Genomic DNA, 17,304 nt, shown 5'->3' on the forward strand with positions numbered 1-17,304 from the left:
CAGGGCCACGCAAAGGGTGGTGGTGGGAGGGAAGGAAACAAATGGAGTATGCATGTACATTCAACTGCCTAACAACATCTGCATCACCCAGGAGATTGCACCTGCAGAGATAAGAAAACAAGAGACGTTCTGTTGTCTGGAGAGGTCACTTCCAGGTTCACATGGAGAAGCTCCTTTCTCAACAGAGCCCAGTGATGGAAGCGCACAGCTGTATTGAGGCAGCACTGGGTGTTGAAATTTTGTGCCTCCTAACAATTTTGTGTCTGGGGCAACCACCTCTGTGCCACCCCATGCTATACACAAAAATTGTGTATACTCAAACCCTTGAAGCTGCCCCATGGCTAGTGGGTGAGGAGGCGGAGATGGAGAGGGAGAAAATCCCCAGCAACCACAGAGTTCATGTGCCAAGCAGGCTTTGCCTAGCAAGCAAGGTGGAGAGCTTAAAAAGCTCTTCTTGTGTTGGGTAATGTAAGCAGACCTGGTGCAAAACTACCTTTTAAGCTCTCTGCCTTGCTTTGTGGACTAGGTGCACTCATTGCACCAGCTCTGGAAGGTTATGAATCTTCGTGCAAGCTCAGATTACCTTGCAAGATCTCAAGAGCCTCCCAGAACTGGTGTGCTTAGTAGGTCTTGCTCCTTTCCAAGCAAGGCAGAGAGCATAAAAGCTCTTTCTGTGCCAGGTAACCCAAAGTAGACTGGGTGCCAAAGGGGCTATTTAAGCTCTCTGCCTTGCTTGGATTTAACTTGCACAATTTCAACCAACCCACCTTCAACTGTGTATGGATGAAATATTGCAAGTTAAATGCATGCAAGATACAATTGTACTGTATTCACACTGGTAGTAGTGGAGGATGGGGTGGAAATGGTAAATGCTCTTGTACATCTGAATAGGAGTTTTCAGAGGTGTGAGCTGCAGGTTCCTTTTCAGGCAAATCTCAGTGGGCTAAGAGGATGAGAACAAAATGACTCTAAATCAAAGGTTTACTATTCAATGAGATGTTGCTGCTGTGGGATGGAGGAAGAAGGTAGACAAATTGCTCTTGTTGGCTAACTCAGGGTCCCTCTTGGAAAGGGTTTGAGGGTGTATATGCTTCTTCAGTCTCTCAAAAAATTTCCCCTAGCTACTGGAAAATTGCAATACCACACCTGTGCAGTTACAATTAATGCAGGCGTCTCTTTAATTATGTAATCATCATCATCATCCTCTTTTTTACCTGCTGGCTGCTGCCAGGAGAATCTTTGAAACACCCTGGAAGACCAACCCTCTCTAGACTTCAGAATGTGCAGTGGTTCCACAAAGCACAGATTTGCTAGTCATGCTGCAGGAAGCTGCCTTCTAATGAGTCAGAGAATTGGGCCACCTGTCTGGCAATGGCTCTTCAAGCACTACATGGTCTAATGGTGTCCAGTGCAGCCCATCCCCAAATCCACCATTGAGCCATACTGTTACTTGGACCACCCAAAATGTCACAGAATGGGGAGCAAGTTTCAGCGGGTTGGGCATTAAGCAAAAAGAGGAAGGAGACAGAGCTGGTTTGATGTTAATAGTAATCAACTCTGTAGTATGACTTTGATGGATTCGTCAGCAAGCTAGATCACTCACACTTTGCTTAACATTCAACCTGATGCTCTCAAAAGCTTGCCAGCTACTTTTTGCCAGTTGCCAGGAATCACAAGTAGGTAGTGGGCTTCCCACAGGGACCTAAGAATGGGGTGCCAGACTGGATGGGTTTGACTGGATCTAGTGGGCTCTTCTTACAGCATTTTGGTTGATCTTGGTCAAGGTAATGTCCAGACAGTTCTGGAGTTTGGATCTCCCTCTCCCTCTCCCTCTCTTTCTCTCCCTCTCTTTCTTTCTCTCACTCACTCACTCACTCACTCACTCACTCACTCACTCACTCACTCACTCACCAAAACAGCTTCCTTCTGCTTTCAGCATAGTCTGTGCTTATTTCAAATGGATATGACTTTGGGAATAATGAGATTTATTCTCACATGTGTGTGATGTATTTTATTCCAGACATGTTTTAAGAATAAAAATATGGGCACATTTATAGTACAGTGAATGGATTGTGTGGAGAGGCCCCTTGGCAATTTCTAGTTCTTTCCTGCTGTGTACTTTCACATTTATGAATCTGAAAACATCACACCATAAGCCACAGCAAATAACAGAGAAGCTCCCGGAAGGTTTTCCTCCTGCTGCTCTTCCTTGAGCAGGGGTCCCTGTGTCCTGGTTGGGGCTCAGAGAGCGTGGTGGGGGAAAAGGGAGGGAGGCAATGATCCTGCCTGCTCTCTGCATTAGAGACTTTACCAAGCATTTGTGTTAAGTGAAGTGTAAACTACCTCCATTCTTTCTGAAGTGGTTGACTTTTTCTCCTGCTCTTCATTTCTACTGGGAAAGTGTTTCCTTTGACAAATCCTTCACAGATTTGTAAACATCTTCAACTCCCTTTGCCTAAAAATCAAAAATGCAATTCATAGGGATGGATTTGTTTCTGTTTTTCTGAAGAAAAAAAGGAGAAGAAGGTGCCATGCATTAAGGTCAAGATGGTAGAACGGTGTCTGGTTCACTTTCTGGCCCGACCTTCTCCCCCTTCCTCCATGAGTGGAGAGAGTTGACCCCAGACATCTGCTTTGATTCCAGGAGAGCTTTTTTGCTGTTCAAAAGGGAGACCACAGGTTAGAGGGGATTAAAAAGAGATCGCTTCACCGTACCCCTTGCCGGGACTGCTGTGTAATGGACCGATCTTTCCAATGTGCCATTTCCCCACATGTGGGGAGATTGAGATACAGTATAGAGACATTATGAAATGAGTGATTCTCCACCCCATGGACTCTCTGATGGTTTTCCCTTGAGCATCAGTTTTATGATACACGGCTAAGTTCGGCTATACAGACCTGCAAAGATTGTGAATGATCCGGCTATTCTGAGCTGCTTCTGCTGCTACTAAATAATCCTCCCACATTTTGAATGTTTTTTAAAATTTTCGTTTTATGACTCTCTGCGGGACTCTAGACACTTCGCCCAAGACATAAGGCTTTCTTATGTTAGCTTCAAAGAACGCCTTTTGTGAAATGCGCTGTGTTTTCCCTGCACATGTGTGAAGTTATGTCTAAAAATGTCTGTGGCAATAGATTGCATTAGACCACAGATCTCTCTAGCACAATATTTTAAAGATGCGCTTCGGCTAGAGGGTGCAGGGGCATTTCAAACGGCTGCATACAAAACCCTCAAAGGACACCCCTTCCCCATACCAAATATTGAAAAAATAACCTCTTGAGCAGGGGTCTGCAAGCTTTACCTTGCCCGGGCTAGTTCACTCCAGCGGAGATCCCTCCGTGGGCCGGATTGTGTGTGCCCGCGATTTCCTGTGTCTGCGCAGCTGTGATTTCCAGCACTGCGGAAGCGAGTCCCCACGCTGCACTGTGCCAGTTTAGCACAGCACGTAGGGACTCTCCGAGCAGGCTGCTCGGTTCGGGGGCGGCTCGTGGGCCAGTTAAGCGACCCCCATGGGCCGCTTGTGGCCCATGGGCCTTAGGTTGCCTCCCCCTGCTCTTGAGGAACGGAAGGGGGAGGCAGATGTCAGAAGGGGGGCTGCATCTGCTTTGAGTGGGCTTCTTCCATTCCTTCTGGGGATCCTGGGACTTGCCCTGGGCCATTTCCTAATCAGGAGTACTTTTGCAATGAAGCCATCTCCACTGCTAGCCTCTACCTCCCTGGCAGGCAAGGAGTTGTGGGGCAGGAGAAAGGGGAGCTTTGGCAAAGGCAGTGTGGGGGGCTCAAGTAAAGCCTGTCACTCTTCACTCTGCTTGGAGCAAGCATACACCTAGGACTGTCTTCACTCTCGCAAGGTGACCAGGAGCAGGGGTTTCTAGCTACCCCACCCCACCTTCAGAAGCCTTATAAGAACCTGCAGCAGGAAAGGGTCAGTGAACACAACAGCCAACTCCTAGGGGCCAAGACCCCCCCCAATAAAATATTTGAGAGCTCCCTCCCCCAGTTGATGGGCATTGCCATTCAAATGGTGTGTGCGTGCCGTGTCTTTTGATTGATTATGCCCCTCCCATATTCAAGTTGGCACCCCTGACAGTGAGCAACATCACAGGAGAGGTGTTTTTAGGGCCAAGGTGAAACTCCCAGTTATTTTTGCTGTTGGACTTTGTTGATGTAATCTTATGTTATTTATAGTACTGAAACGATGGTTTCTTTGTTTATTGATATAAATGTTATTGTTCCAGTGGTGGCTGATTTTGAGATTTTTCTTGGTTGGAAACTGCTTTGAGCATGATTCTTTTTGTGGAAAGGCTGGATACAAATAAAATTATGAACATTGTCTTTCCGGTACATGCTGGACCAATGTGATATAGTAGTTTATGTGTCAGAAGATGAGGAGTGGTGAGGCCCAGTTTCAAACCCCACGCAGCCATGATGTCATGGTCCGGTCGGCGGGCGGTTGAAGCCCTGGCTGAGGACGTCAGGACCAGAGGCAAGATGGTGGTGTAGAAGCAGGAACAGGTGCAGGGCTGAGGGTCCAGCATCAGGCAGTCGCAGGGTCAAGGAGCAAGGCATCGGCAAGGCAAAGGTCCAAGGGTCGAGGATCAAGGCATCGGCAAGGCAAGGGTCCAAGGAGCAAGAGGCCAGAGACAACCAGGCAGGGATAGCGTTGCCGTGGCAAAGAGCTGAAGGGAAATGCTGAGCTTTTATCCCTCCCAGCTCCTGCCACCAGGTGCAGTGAGGTATCAAGTGGCCTCACCTGAGTGATCACTCCTTGCTTCTCCAGCACAAGCTGAGGCAGGCCCCAGTCCTGCAAAGCACTACAGGCCCCAGAGCCTGACTCCTGCCCATACTCCTGACACATGAAGCTTGGACACACACAGAGAGAGGCAGAAACAGAGTTGTGATCTTATCCCAAAGGTTGCTGTGAGGATAAAATGTGGGGTGGGGGTGGGGAGATGGAAAAATCTTGAGCTCCTTGGAGGGAAGGGCGAGATATCAATAAATAAATCATAAATCAGAGGCTATTAAGGAAAATCCTTTTGTCCATTGTCAACTGGCAGGATGTACCAGGCTTTCTGCTTCCTTGAATTGGAGTCTGGACCAGTGATGAGTTGCTAATAAGCTGGGTGAGGTCCAAAAGACTTCAGCTCAGTCCAGGGAGCCTGGGATTATTCATGGTGGCTGGGCCGCTTTATCCAAAGCTTGTACAGGATTGTGCCGCCCTCCCCTCCCCACTCCAGGACTGTGTCTGCAGATTGTGAGTTACCGCTGGGCCTGGCTCTGCATTGTGATGCTCAGGTGGCCTCTGTGGCCAGGGATGCCATTTTGCAATTTCATTTGGTATGGCAGCTGCTCTCTTTCCTGGGAAATAAGAATCCAGCTACCGTGATACCTGTCTCCTGTGGTCTCAAGATTAGACTGGTGCAATGTGCTTCATCTAGGGCTGGTCCTGCTGGATATTTGCCACATAGCACTTCACAGGACTTTGCTGATTGCCAGTTTTGAGTCCTTCTTTTCCGACATTTATATCCCACCTTTCTTCCATCAAGGAATGTACGGAGTGTGCATGTTGTTCCCAGGAGGTATCCCATACTGGGAATGACCTGACTTAAACCTGCTTAGTTTCAGCAAGTTACAAATATAAGAAGTGCCTGCTGGATCTAGTCCAGCATCCTGTTCTCACAGTGGCCAACCAAATGCTCCAATGGGAAGCCCTCAGGCAGGATTCGAGCACAAGAGCACTCTCTGCTGCTGGGCTTTCCAGCAACTGGTATTCAGGAGCAGTGGCATAGTGTGGGTTGCCAGCGCCCAGGGCAAGGCGGAGGGGGTGGGAGGGAGGGAAACAGATGGAGTACACATGCACATTCAACTGCTTTACGGAGTCTGAGTCACCCAGGAGATCGCAGCTGCAGAGATAAGAAAAGAAGAGTTGTTCCATTGACTGGAGAGGTTACTTTCTGGTCTGCATGGAGAAGCTGTTTTCAACAGAGCCCATTGACGGAAGCATGCAGCTGTGTTGGGTGTCGAAATTTAGTCCCCCTAAGAATTTTTTTACCAGGGCAACTGCCCCAGTGCTCCCCATGCTACGCCACTGTTAAGAAGCATTGCCTGCCTCAAACTGTGGAGTCAGAGCATAGCCATCATGGCTAATAGCCATCAATAGCCCACTCCTCCATGAATTAGTTGGCATCCTGATGTGCCTTTGGACCATCCCCTGGGACCCCAGTGAGATTCTAGACTCAGTTCTGAGCACTGGTTTTGCCATTGTCCTTTAAAGCTCTCAACAATTTGAAGGATCTGAAGGAGCATCATTGCTCGGATCTCCCCTGCCATGTCCAGGTTTCCATTAGTTTATCTTCACTGTTGTAAACACTAGAAAACACCCCTTTACAAAAATGAAAAGAAAGCCAAGGTTCTTCTGAAGAATGCGTCCCATTCCCTGCAAACCTCTGTGCTTATTTGATGCATGGGATACAAACTATCTTGGTCATTGCCTAGCAACCTAGATGCACTTCTTCCCCCTCTGCAAAATCACTAAGGGATGAAGCCACAGACGGAGGAGGAAGAGGAGAGAGAGGTGATGGGAGGGGCAAGTAAAAAGGTAAAGGGGCCCCTGACCATCAGGTCCAGTCGTGTCCGACTCATACCTACGACAAACTTAGTTGGTCTCTAAGGTGCTACTGGAAGAATCTTTTATTTTTATTTTGACTGCGTCAGACCAACATGGCTACCTACCTGTAACTGTTAGCAAGAAGGTGAGCTTTGATGATAGGGGCAGGTGGAGAGGTGGCAGGTGAGATTTAAGGCACAGCCTCAGTCAGCCATGAAAATCAATGGATGGCGTCGTCCTATGCAAAGTGCCCTACTGGCTGAAGATATCCATTGTCACTGGGCAACTGAGTCAGAATGCTTCTCTGTGTTGTTGTCCTCAAAACTGCTGGGCACCTCTTCTGTCTGCACTCAACCAAGCTCAGTCTGCATTCAGGGCCTGGAGTTACACTGTTCTGTGTATATTTATATTCACTCCATAAATAGCTCACCATCAGAATTCCGAACACATGGGGTTATCTGTGCCACAGAACAAGGAAGAAATAATCTGTTTAGCTCAGGTTATATTAGGTCCACTCTCTGTGCAAAACAAATCACCACTGATGCCTGAAATGCATCACCCCTTGTTATATTCCCTGTTAAATGCGGTGATTTATTCCCATTTCAAGAAATTTAGAAATTAGAACAATGAACGCAGCAGCAGGAAATGGGGCAGGGAAGAAGCATCAGACAGCAGCACTTGCATCTAGTAGGGGTTTTAGGGGGCCCAATCCACCAGTAAGATCTCTTGTATAAATGGAATCCAGCCAGTTGAATGAGAACTACACATGAAATGCTTTTCCTGGATGGATGAATCAATAACCATAGTAGATTCTGAAAACCAAATGAGAGGCCTCTTGAATAATAATAATAAAAATAAATAAAAGTATGAACAGTGTCAATGAAAGGGCAACGTGTGCTTCGTTTAAGCTATTTTTTAATCCTTGTTTGTAAGATGCCCTGAGAACCTTACTAAAGGGCAGGATGGTGTTAGCTAGCAAACATGTCTGTCACTATGGCAGCAGGTGGCATGGATGCTTTAGCTGAGATTCCTGCATTGCAGTGGTTGGACTAGATGCTTCCCATCCGATTCTATGATTCTACGACTGTATGCTTCCAGCCCACTTTTCCTGTTCTGCTCCATTTGGCTAACTGCAAACACTTGAAGGACCCAGTGCTCTTGTTGAAGATGGGCAGCTGGTACACTCCTTTGGGCTGGTGGGGTAGAGATGGAGGTGCTTGATTCCTTGGGCCTGGGGGAAAGGGCCTTTGAGGGCCCTAGCTCTTGCTCTACAGTCCCTGGTGCTGGGGGGGGGGTCTGGTTCAGTGACCCCTCCTGCCTGCAAGCCTCAGGGCCAGAAACCTGCTCCAGTTGTTTGGCTGCCAACAGCATCACCTCCACATCAGTGTGTTGGTCAATGCCAACCTCAAAGGTCAAGACAGTAAAACTCACTCTGCATGTGCTCTTGAAGCAGCTCTCTCTTCCTGCCGTTCATTCATTTCCCCATTCCCTGCTCCAGCTAAGCTGCACACACAAATGATTTGAGCATATCAGCTCCCTGCTTAGTTAGCGGAAAGCATAGTGGTGAAATTTTGAGCTCCTTTACCTGAAATTTGTTAAGATGCAGAGCGACACTCGCCTTTTTAACTTCAGTCAAACAGAGCCCCCAGCTCAGAAGTTGTAACAGACACTTGAATTAAAAGGATGTCAGTGCAATTGTGCATTTGCTCACATGATTAAACAAAAGGAGGAAATGCTCAAATGGTTTTGTGCAAATTCTCCCCCCCCGGGGAGGGCTATTTTTTTAAATGAGTATAGTTATGAAAATGACATGGAGTGGCTCTATGCCTTGCCGATTTTCTAGGCCACTCTTGGATGCATATTCTGTTCATCTTGCCTGGATCAAGGTGTATTATTATTATTATTATTATTAATAATAATAATACACCACCCATCTGGCTGGCTTACAGCGCTTATAAAATATTCTAAAACAGCATTAAAAAAATCTCTAAAGAGGGCTGCCTTCAGATGTCTTCTAAAAGTCAGGTAGTTGTTTTTTAATTTGACAGCAGATCGGAGGGCATTTCACAAGGTGGGCGCCACTACTGAGAAGGCCCTCTGCCTGGTTCCCTGTAACCTGGCTTCTCACAGTGAGGGAACCATCAGAAGGCCCTTGGAGCTGGACCTCAGTGTCCGGGCTGAACGATGGGGGTGGAGGCACTCCTTCAGATATACTGGGGTGAGGCCGTTTAGGGCAGGCATAGGCAAACTTGGCCCACCAGATGTTTTTGGCCTACAACTCCCATGATCCCTAGCTAGCAGGACCAGTGGTCAGGGATGATGGGAATTGTAGTCCCAAAACATCTGGAGGGCTGAGTTTGCATATGCCTGGTTTTGGGCTTTAAAGGTCATCACAAACACTTTGAATTGTGCTCGGAAATGTACTGGGAGCCAATGTAGTTCTTTCAGGACTGGTGTTATGTGGTCTCGGCAGCCACTCCCAGTCACCAGTCTAGCTGCCACATTCTGGATTAGTTGTAGTTTCCGAGTCACCTTCAAAGGTAGCCCCATGTAGAGCGCATTGCATCAACTAGGATACTGGTCTGGCCCTTTTTGATGCTAATTCTGCTGCTGTCTGGGAGATAGGTTTTCCCTGAATGCATTTCTGTCTACAAGGGGAGAAAAATATATGTGAATATAGGGAAGGAATTGTGCATGCATATACAATTTCTGATATTAATCATAAAAATTATCGTGGGGAAACTGGCAGCTTCATGAAGCAGATCATAGGGTTTTGTCAAACTTTAGGGTACTGGGAGACATGTCTGCACCTAAAGAGACAGCCTTTCTAGAAACATTTTGAGTGACTGACATGTGTCTTTGAAAAAGACCTTTAAAAATAGCTTCCATTAGGAGCTGAGCCCAGGATGGACCCCAGAGGAGGGTCTGTAGGAGGAGGCAAGTAATCAAGGAAGGATTGGGAGGTGCAGTTGAGGAAGGGGAGACAGGGATATTTTATTTATTTTGTAAAATTTATACACCTCTTGATTGTAAAGAAAACTTCAAAGTGGTTTATGGAGAAAAAAGAGCAAATTTATCAATAAGAAAAATCAACAACTCTAAGTTAAATAACTAAAAACAGATTAAAACTTGCACCAGCTTTCTAAAAGACTGCATAGGCTTGTCTAGACAAAATATGTTTGTTAGCAGGCACCCAAAAGAGTACAGTGAAGGTGCCTGCCTGATATCAATAGGCGGGGAGTTCCGAAGTGTAGATGCTGCTACACTAAAATATCATGTTCTTATGTGGCAGCTGTAATAGTGCCAGCCAGTTCTGCCAATCGAAGCAGTCTAGTGGGTGTCTATGGAGTAAGGCAATCTTGCAGGTAAACCAGTCCCAAGTTGTTAAGGGTGTTATATACTAATAGTAACACCTTGAAATTGTGTGTGTGTGTGAGAGAGAGATTTCAGCTCTAGCTGTTGCCTGTGAAACTGGAATCAAATGTTAATTGTTACTCTAGAGAGACCTCATTTGGATTTGGAAAGCTAAACTTTCCGCTCTTTTCGCAAACGAGCCTCTTTCCGAATGGACATGCCGTTGCGATTTTAGCATTCAGGCAAGGAAGTGGATGATATAAGGGCAAGGTAATGCAAAGCAAAAGTGGTTTTTGAAGACGTCTCCTCCTAATTCAGTAATTGCCAGTGTTTGCTGACACCACGGAGAAGCCGTCGGGGGAGAGGTGGGGAGGCGGTGAGTGAATTGCTAATAAGTTTGGGGTAGATGTCATTAACTCACAAACGTTTTTTAGCGCTTCCACGCTGATACTTCTGTCTGATTGTGGATGCTTTCATGTGAACACAAGGCTGGCTGAGGGAACACCAAACAGTCATACTGTTCAGAAAAGAATGATTAAATGTTAATGGAAAAAAGCGAGAGAGAGTCGAATTAGGCTGGGGTTACTTAGTTGAGGAATTTTAATGAGGCTCTGATTTCATTAAAGAAAAGTAAACAGGAAAGTGAACCTGCTGTCATAGGGCTCACCCACGGTTACCTCTTGCCCCTCGTTTCCTAGGCACAGTCCCATACTCTACCAGTTTGTTCCCAAGCCCTGCCCTGCTGCTTTCCTCAAGAACACCTGATCTTTGCTGCTGGATCAGAGCCAATGGCAGCTTGCTCCAATTCAGCAGTAAATAGCAGGTTTTTGTGGGGAAAGCACCACGGCAGAAAAAAAAGCTGTCGGACACTGACCTGAAAAGCTTGGACCTGTACCTAGAAATGCGGCGGTGAGAATGCTGCTAGCCCAAAAATGGAAAGAAGAAACATTGCCAACAAAGGAAGAATGGCAGACGAAATTGATTGACTATGCAGAAATCGTGAAACTGACGGAAAGATTAAAAAAACCAAGCATTGGTAGTGTTGTAATGACATTTGTAATGTTTGACTATGATAAATTAGGGATGCATAATGGTTGGAAAAAATATAATATGAAAAAAAAAATATTAATTTTAAATTCAAGAACCCATGGGAGGGAGGGGAGGAAGTAGGAAGGTTCAGGGAACCTTGGAATTGGAAATATGTGAAAGATAATATGTACAAAAATGTGGAAAACTAATAAAAATTATATATATATATATATATATATATATATATATATATATATATATATGAAATGCAGAGGAAAGGTAAGCGTGGATGAGCCCATAATTTCAAGACTTCAGAATCTGGTTTCAAAACTTACAAAGGGGAACAACTTTGTTCTGTTGCAAGTACACCTGAAGTTCGTTCAGATAAATGCTGCTTTGTGGGTGTCTTCTGCAACCTGTCATTGACACAATACTTTTACATTTATGTATGTGGTGTACATATTTCTTCCCCTCCTCATTTAATCCCCACAACAACCCTGTGAGGTAGGCTACACTGACAGGCAATGACTGGCCCAAGGTCACCCAGTGAGCTTCCTGTCTGAGGGGGGGGGGATTTGAAACGTGGGCTCCTAGATGCCATTCACTTGCAAACGTTTTAGTGCTTCCACATTTGATTCTTCTGTCTGATTGTGGATGCTTTCATGTGAACACAAGGCTGGCTGAGGGAACACCAAACAGTCACGTTTTTAAAGTCATCTGAGTCGGTGGCCATCACTGCCTCCTGTGGGAGAGAGTTCCGTAGTTTAATTATGCTCTGCGTGAAGTTCTTCCATTTATCAGTCCCGAATCTCCCTGTTGTGTAGTGGGTCTTCAGTGATTTCAGCTCAGTGCAAATAAGAAGCAGGAGGCAAGGATCTGGTACAACATCTCTTTACTTCAAAGAACAAGTAAGAGCCAGAACACAGGGAATGGGGAAAACTGGGACTTATATAGTAACAGAGAACTAGCAGGGAAAAGATACATTTTGGCGGGAACCAATGGCAAGGATTCCCTCCAGCGTAAACCAATCCAGCAGCGGATCCAAATCCTGCACTCTGAACCAGCAAATGATATACGTTCCCGCTGGAACTTATGCATTCAAATAAACTCTGCAATACAATACAATAAACTCTATGTTACAATACATACTTGGCAGTGCTATTACTTTAATACACAACACTCCCAATATCCAGCTTCATTGGATAGCCAGGAATTCTAGTGTCATGAGAGAGGGAGAAAAACTTTTCTCTACTTCCTCCATGGCATGCATAATCTTAGAAACTTCTAATGTCACCTCTCACCTTTTCTCTACATCACTAAGTCTCAAACACTGCAACTCTGGATCATTTTGGTTGCTCTCTTCTCCAAGGTCTGAGGACAGGAAAGGGCTCTCCCAGTTCTGCTCTCAACGGCATAGATGCACCTGCCCGACAAGCAAGTGTTCTGCCTCTGAGATGTGGCTCCCAGCAAGGCATCCATTCCATGCACTTGGACACACTTGTTTTCAGTTGCAGATTGACTCAGAAGTGCTTGGGATGCCCCTTGCTCTCTGGCATGGCGACGCACACTCAAAGCAAAGCAGAGAATGGGGCCTGCAGGGAGAAGAGGCAGCCAGCCTTTTTCCTTGCCCTGTTCTGTGTGAGACCCTGCAAGTATCAATCAGGCCAGGGGAGTTGATTATGTGTTTGGAAAAGCCTCCCACTTCCCGCCCTATTATTTCTCACCTTCTGCAAGAAAAGGAAACTGCCAGATGCTTGGGAACAAAGCTTGTGCCTCCTCCACGGTCTTTCCTTGATCTGTTCTCCAGCAGAGTAATTGGGATGATGAGAGGCTGCCCTGGCCCTCCTGGCTGAGCAAAGGCTGGCTGGAGGATTTGCTGTCCATTTCTAGGCCCTGCTGGGCTGCCTTTGCCCCGTGGTAGGGCTGGTGGGTATTTCTCTGGCTCCTAGTGCTAAATAACTCGCTAAATATTCCTCGATTGTTGGTTGTGGTGCTGGACTCTGTAGAAGGACACAGGACAAAAACGGTGAAGGGTCCCTGCCTGGAGGGGATTCCAGTCTACATATCAGAGACAAGCCTAGTATTGGGAAGGGCAGAATCATAGAATTGTAGAGTTGAAAGGAACCCAAAGGGTCATCTAGTCCCTGCAATGCAGGAATTCTGACGTAGGCATGTCTGGACTGTTGCTGATATTTTGGCTGCCCAGGAGACTTTGCCACAAAATCATCATTACCCTGCCTTTCCCCCAGACCAGGGCTCAAGGCAGCTTACACGAATTAAAACAAAACAGATAAAATACAAAATGTTAAAAACGTATAAAAGACAATGGTTGAAAGGAATGAACATCAAATCAAAACCAACTTTATTAATATACAGATAGTAAAAACAGCACAGTGCTATTATAGCCCTTTGTAGGCCTGTCGGAATAAAACAGTCTTCACCTGCTGGCAGAAGCGCAGCAACGAGGGAGCCAGTCTGGCTTCTCTAGGAAGGGAGTTACAAAGTCTAGGACAGGGGTAGGCAACCCAAGGCCCATGCGCCACAAGCAGCCCATGGGGGGTCGTTTAACCGGCCCCCAAACTGCCCCCGAACCGAGCCGCCTGCTTGGCAAGTCCTCGCGCGCTGCGCTAAATCAGCACAGCGTGGTGTGGGTACTTGCTTCTGCAGCACTGGAAATCGTGTCTGCACAGATGCAGATGCCAAAAATTGTGCCGGAAGTCATGTCTGCACAGACACAGACGCTGGAAATCATGTGTGCGCATGCTCATACGCACGCACAATCCAGCCCACAGAGGGATCTCTGCTGGAGAGAACCGGCCCAGGGGCGAGGTAAACCTTGCCAACCCTTGGTCTAGGAGAAGCCACCACCAAGAAGGCCCTCTCCCATGTCTCCACCAAGCATGGCTGTGAGAGTGGTGGGGCTTAGAGGAGGGTCTCCCCCAAAGTTCTCAGAGCTCAGGCAGGTTCGTATGGGAGAATATTGTCCTTCAAGTAGCCTAAACCTAAGCTGTAAATCTAGGTTGCTAGGAGGGAATGTGACCCTTGGGCTGGAAAAGCTCGCTCCCACCCCACCCCCACATCCTTGTGTTGGATTATCCCAAAGGTAATGCCTGCATGCTTAGTCCTGAAGCATGGTGGGGAGCAGGCAAGCAGCAGCCAAAAAAGAAAAAGAGAAGAAGAAAACATAATTGTACCTCCATGGTGATGCTAGAAGATGGGAGGTCACAGTAGCAAGGGGTGTATGTGTGTGTGTGATAATATCAGTGGGTTTTTCAGGTGCTTTTGGCTGGTCGACTGGTCAGTTCCTGTTGGAAGCTGAGTTCCACTGGGTTGCCCTCTGTATACCAGTCATTGCAGTTGCACTCTCGCTCCACCAGGGGCATCTAGCCCTTTTTGTGCACAAAGCATAATGCAGAGTTCCCCTGCCCTGCTCCACTCCAGCACTGGGGTGCTTGAAAATAGCCTAAAAGAGCAATTAGGCTTTGCCTCAGATTTTAGCATTGTGCTTAGTGCTAAGAATGCAGGTAAACCATCCCTCCTAACTGAGAAATGAAGTGGCTCTGTTTCCGGAGCCAATAGGGAGATGAAACCACAGGAGCTAGCAGGCTGCTTCTTGTAGCTTGGAGGTCTGGATGTGGCCCACAGGCCATGCACTGAATACCACTGATCCTCACAGTCTCTCCAGCAACACAACAACAGGGGTGTTGTGCATGAAGGTATTCCCCATGCTGCTATCTTGACAATTTGCCTCCGTCTTGGGTTTATGCAAACTTGATTAACCAACTAAGATAATGAGTGAACTGAGAATGATTTAATTGAGTGACAACTTTAAGAGAATTATGCTGTGTTCTATATTCTGTTCTTTGTGGGATAATTGGGAGAGCAGACCAAGGGAGGGGGGAGATGGAAGGACGTATTCTACAACCTACCCTTGCCTGCTCCTTATGGACTAGGGCAGGGAGATCTTTGCAGCAGCGCTGCTAGGGCTCAGCTACCTAGGTTAGGAGGCCCTCAGTTGATCCCAGAGAGGCAGTAGTGGTGACTCCAAGCTGCAGTGTGCCAATGGGAGCATCAGTAAGGACATAAGAACATGAGAAGAGTCTGCTGTTATTGACTATGAAAAGTAATAGTTAGGGCAATAAATGTAAGATTAAAAGAGGAGGTTTGAAAACCATTAGATGTGGTTGATGGAAGTCTTAGGCTAAAATAGCCAAATGATGTATAAGATGAGATGAGATGTTCTGTTTGGAAAATATATGCAAAAATCAATAAAAATGTATACATATTAAAAAAGAAGAGTCTGCTGGATCAGGCCAATAACCCATCTAGCCCAGGCATCCCCAAACTTCGGCCCTCCAGATGTTTTGGACTACAATTCCCATCATCCCTGACCACTGGTCCTGTTAGCTAGGGATCATGGGAGTTGTAGGCCAATACATCTGGAGGGCCGCAGTTTGGGGGTGCTTGATCTAGTCCAACATCCCATTGTCACAATAGCCAACCAGATCTCCCCTTCTGTGGTTTCCTGCATGGAAGCATTGCTGCCCCCTACTGTGGAGGCAGAGCGTAGCCATCATGGCTAATAGCTATCAAGAGCTCTATCTTCTATGAATTTGTCTAATTGTATTTTAAAGCCACTCAGGTTGGTTTCCCCTCTAAAAAATTATGAGAACTGTTGTTTGTTAAAGATGCTGGGAAATGTAGTTCTGTGAGGGGAAAACTATACTTCCTAGATTTTTTTTTTGTGGGGGGTGGGGGGGAAATCATGTGTCTTACATATAATGGATCTACCTTCAGAAAGATCTTCTGACCTCCTGTTGACTAGAAAACTGCTGGAGACTCTGAATTTCCATGCACTGAAATAGATAAGTAGCTTTATAATTGGGGGAAAGCACCCCACCTGCCACCCTCTGCCCCCTCCAATGCCTTTTGGAGGTTCCTGTTGAATAGTTCATAGCTGCAGCAAAATTTCTAAGGTTATCAAGATTCCCCATTGGCCGTGGCTGCTGAATAAACATAAGAGGCGGGCTCTTGGCTTTTTCCCAGTCACGCGAACGTATAAATATTTTGCCAGATCCATTTTTCTTCATGTCTGCGGGAAGACCACCCTAATACATCATGTAAATGGCAAAATGACATTGCACCTGCCAGAGCAATTGGCCTTTTGTATTAATGGGAGAGGTGGAGAGAGAGAGAGAGTCCCCAGAGAGCTAGGCAAGGAGCTAGATTGCAACCTGCTTTCCACCAGAAGGCTTCATCAGAGGAAGTGCTCAGTCCCACAAACTATTTGCAGCATTAAAGAAGAGCAGTGGCAGACCTTGGGGTCTTAAATTCCAGCAGCGCCCTGAGCGATGCCTAATTTTGATGCCCTTCTGCTCTGCCTCTCGCCTTCCATTCTACATCACAGTTGTGGCACCCCCAAGGCTCTTCACCCAGTGTGATGGAACTGGTTGTGCTCCCCTAAATCCGCCTCTGGTGGGGCACATGCAGTGCATGCAGAAGGTCCCAGGTTCAATCCCCAGCAGCTGCAGTTAAAATAAATATATTTTTCTTTAAAGGCTCTCAGGTCGCAGGATGTTGAGAAAGACCTTTTCCACCAGGCTTTTCAAAAGCAACCAAAGGAGACAGATGGATTAAGCGACGGAAGGAAAGGCAGGTTCATATGCTGCCCGGTGGCAGAGCTCAGTGCAACAAGCAGGCACCATTAACAATAATTTAACTTGCTGCAATGCAATCTATGTGGAGCTTCCGTTGTGCTTGGTCTGAAAGCTGCAATGAGTGCAGAATGCTGCAGCACAATTGCTGACAGGAGTGAGGCCTTGCCAGCATGTAACACCTGTGCTCAGAGATCTGTACTGATTGTTGATTTGCTACCAGACCTAGCTGAAGGTGTTGCTATTAGTAGAGAAAGCCCTTAACCATTTGGGACCAGTTTACCTGTGTGACTACCTTACTCCATGTATGTCCGCTCAGTGGCTTTGATCTGCGGAACTAGCTCTGCTACAGGTGCCACAATGTACCCCATTCTACATTTGTAAGAACTCAATCTTTTAGTGTGGCAACACCCACAGTTTGGAACTCCCTGCCTATTGACACCAGGTAGGCACATTTACTCTTCTCTTTTCAGTGCTGCTACACATATTTATGTTTAGAAAATCTGAGCCAGATGTTTAGAAAGTTGAACCCCACCCAGCAGTTTCGTGTAGATGTTAAATAGCATAGGGCAGTGGTTCCCAATTTTCTAACTACCACACTTTTCTGTGTATTAGACGAGGGTTTTTTTCTTCTTAGGAAATTAAGTTTAAAAATGTGT

General features: G+C 46.5%; 1 protein-coding gene across 1 annotated transcript in view; it reads left to right on the forward strand.

Moving 5' to 3' along the window:
* Positions 1-17,304, forward strand: part of GRIK3 (glutamate ionotropic receptor kainate type subunit 3) — a 181,760-nt gene that overhangs the window by 21,863 nt on the left and 142,593 nt on the right. The gene's annotated exons all lie outside the window — the stretch shown is intronic.

Source organism: Zootoca vivipara, chromosome 6 (genome assembly GCF_965207765.1).
Source record: "Zootoca vivipara chromosome 6, rZooViv2.hap1.1, whole genome shotgun sequence".
Classification (NCBI taxonomy): Eukaryota; Metazoa; Chordata; class Lepidosauria; order Squamata; family Lacertidae; genus Zootoca; species Zootoca vivipara.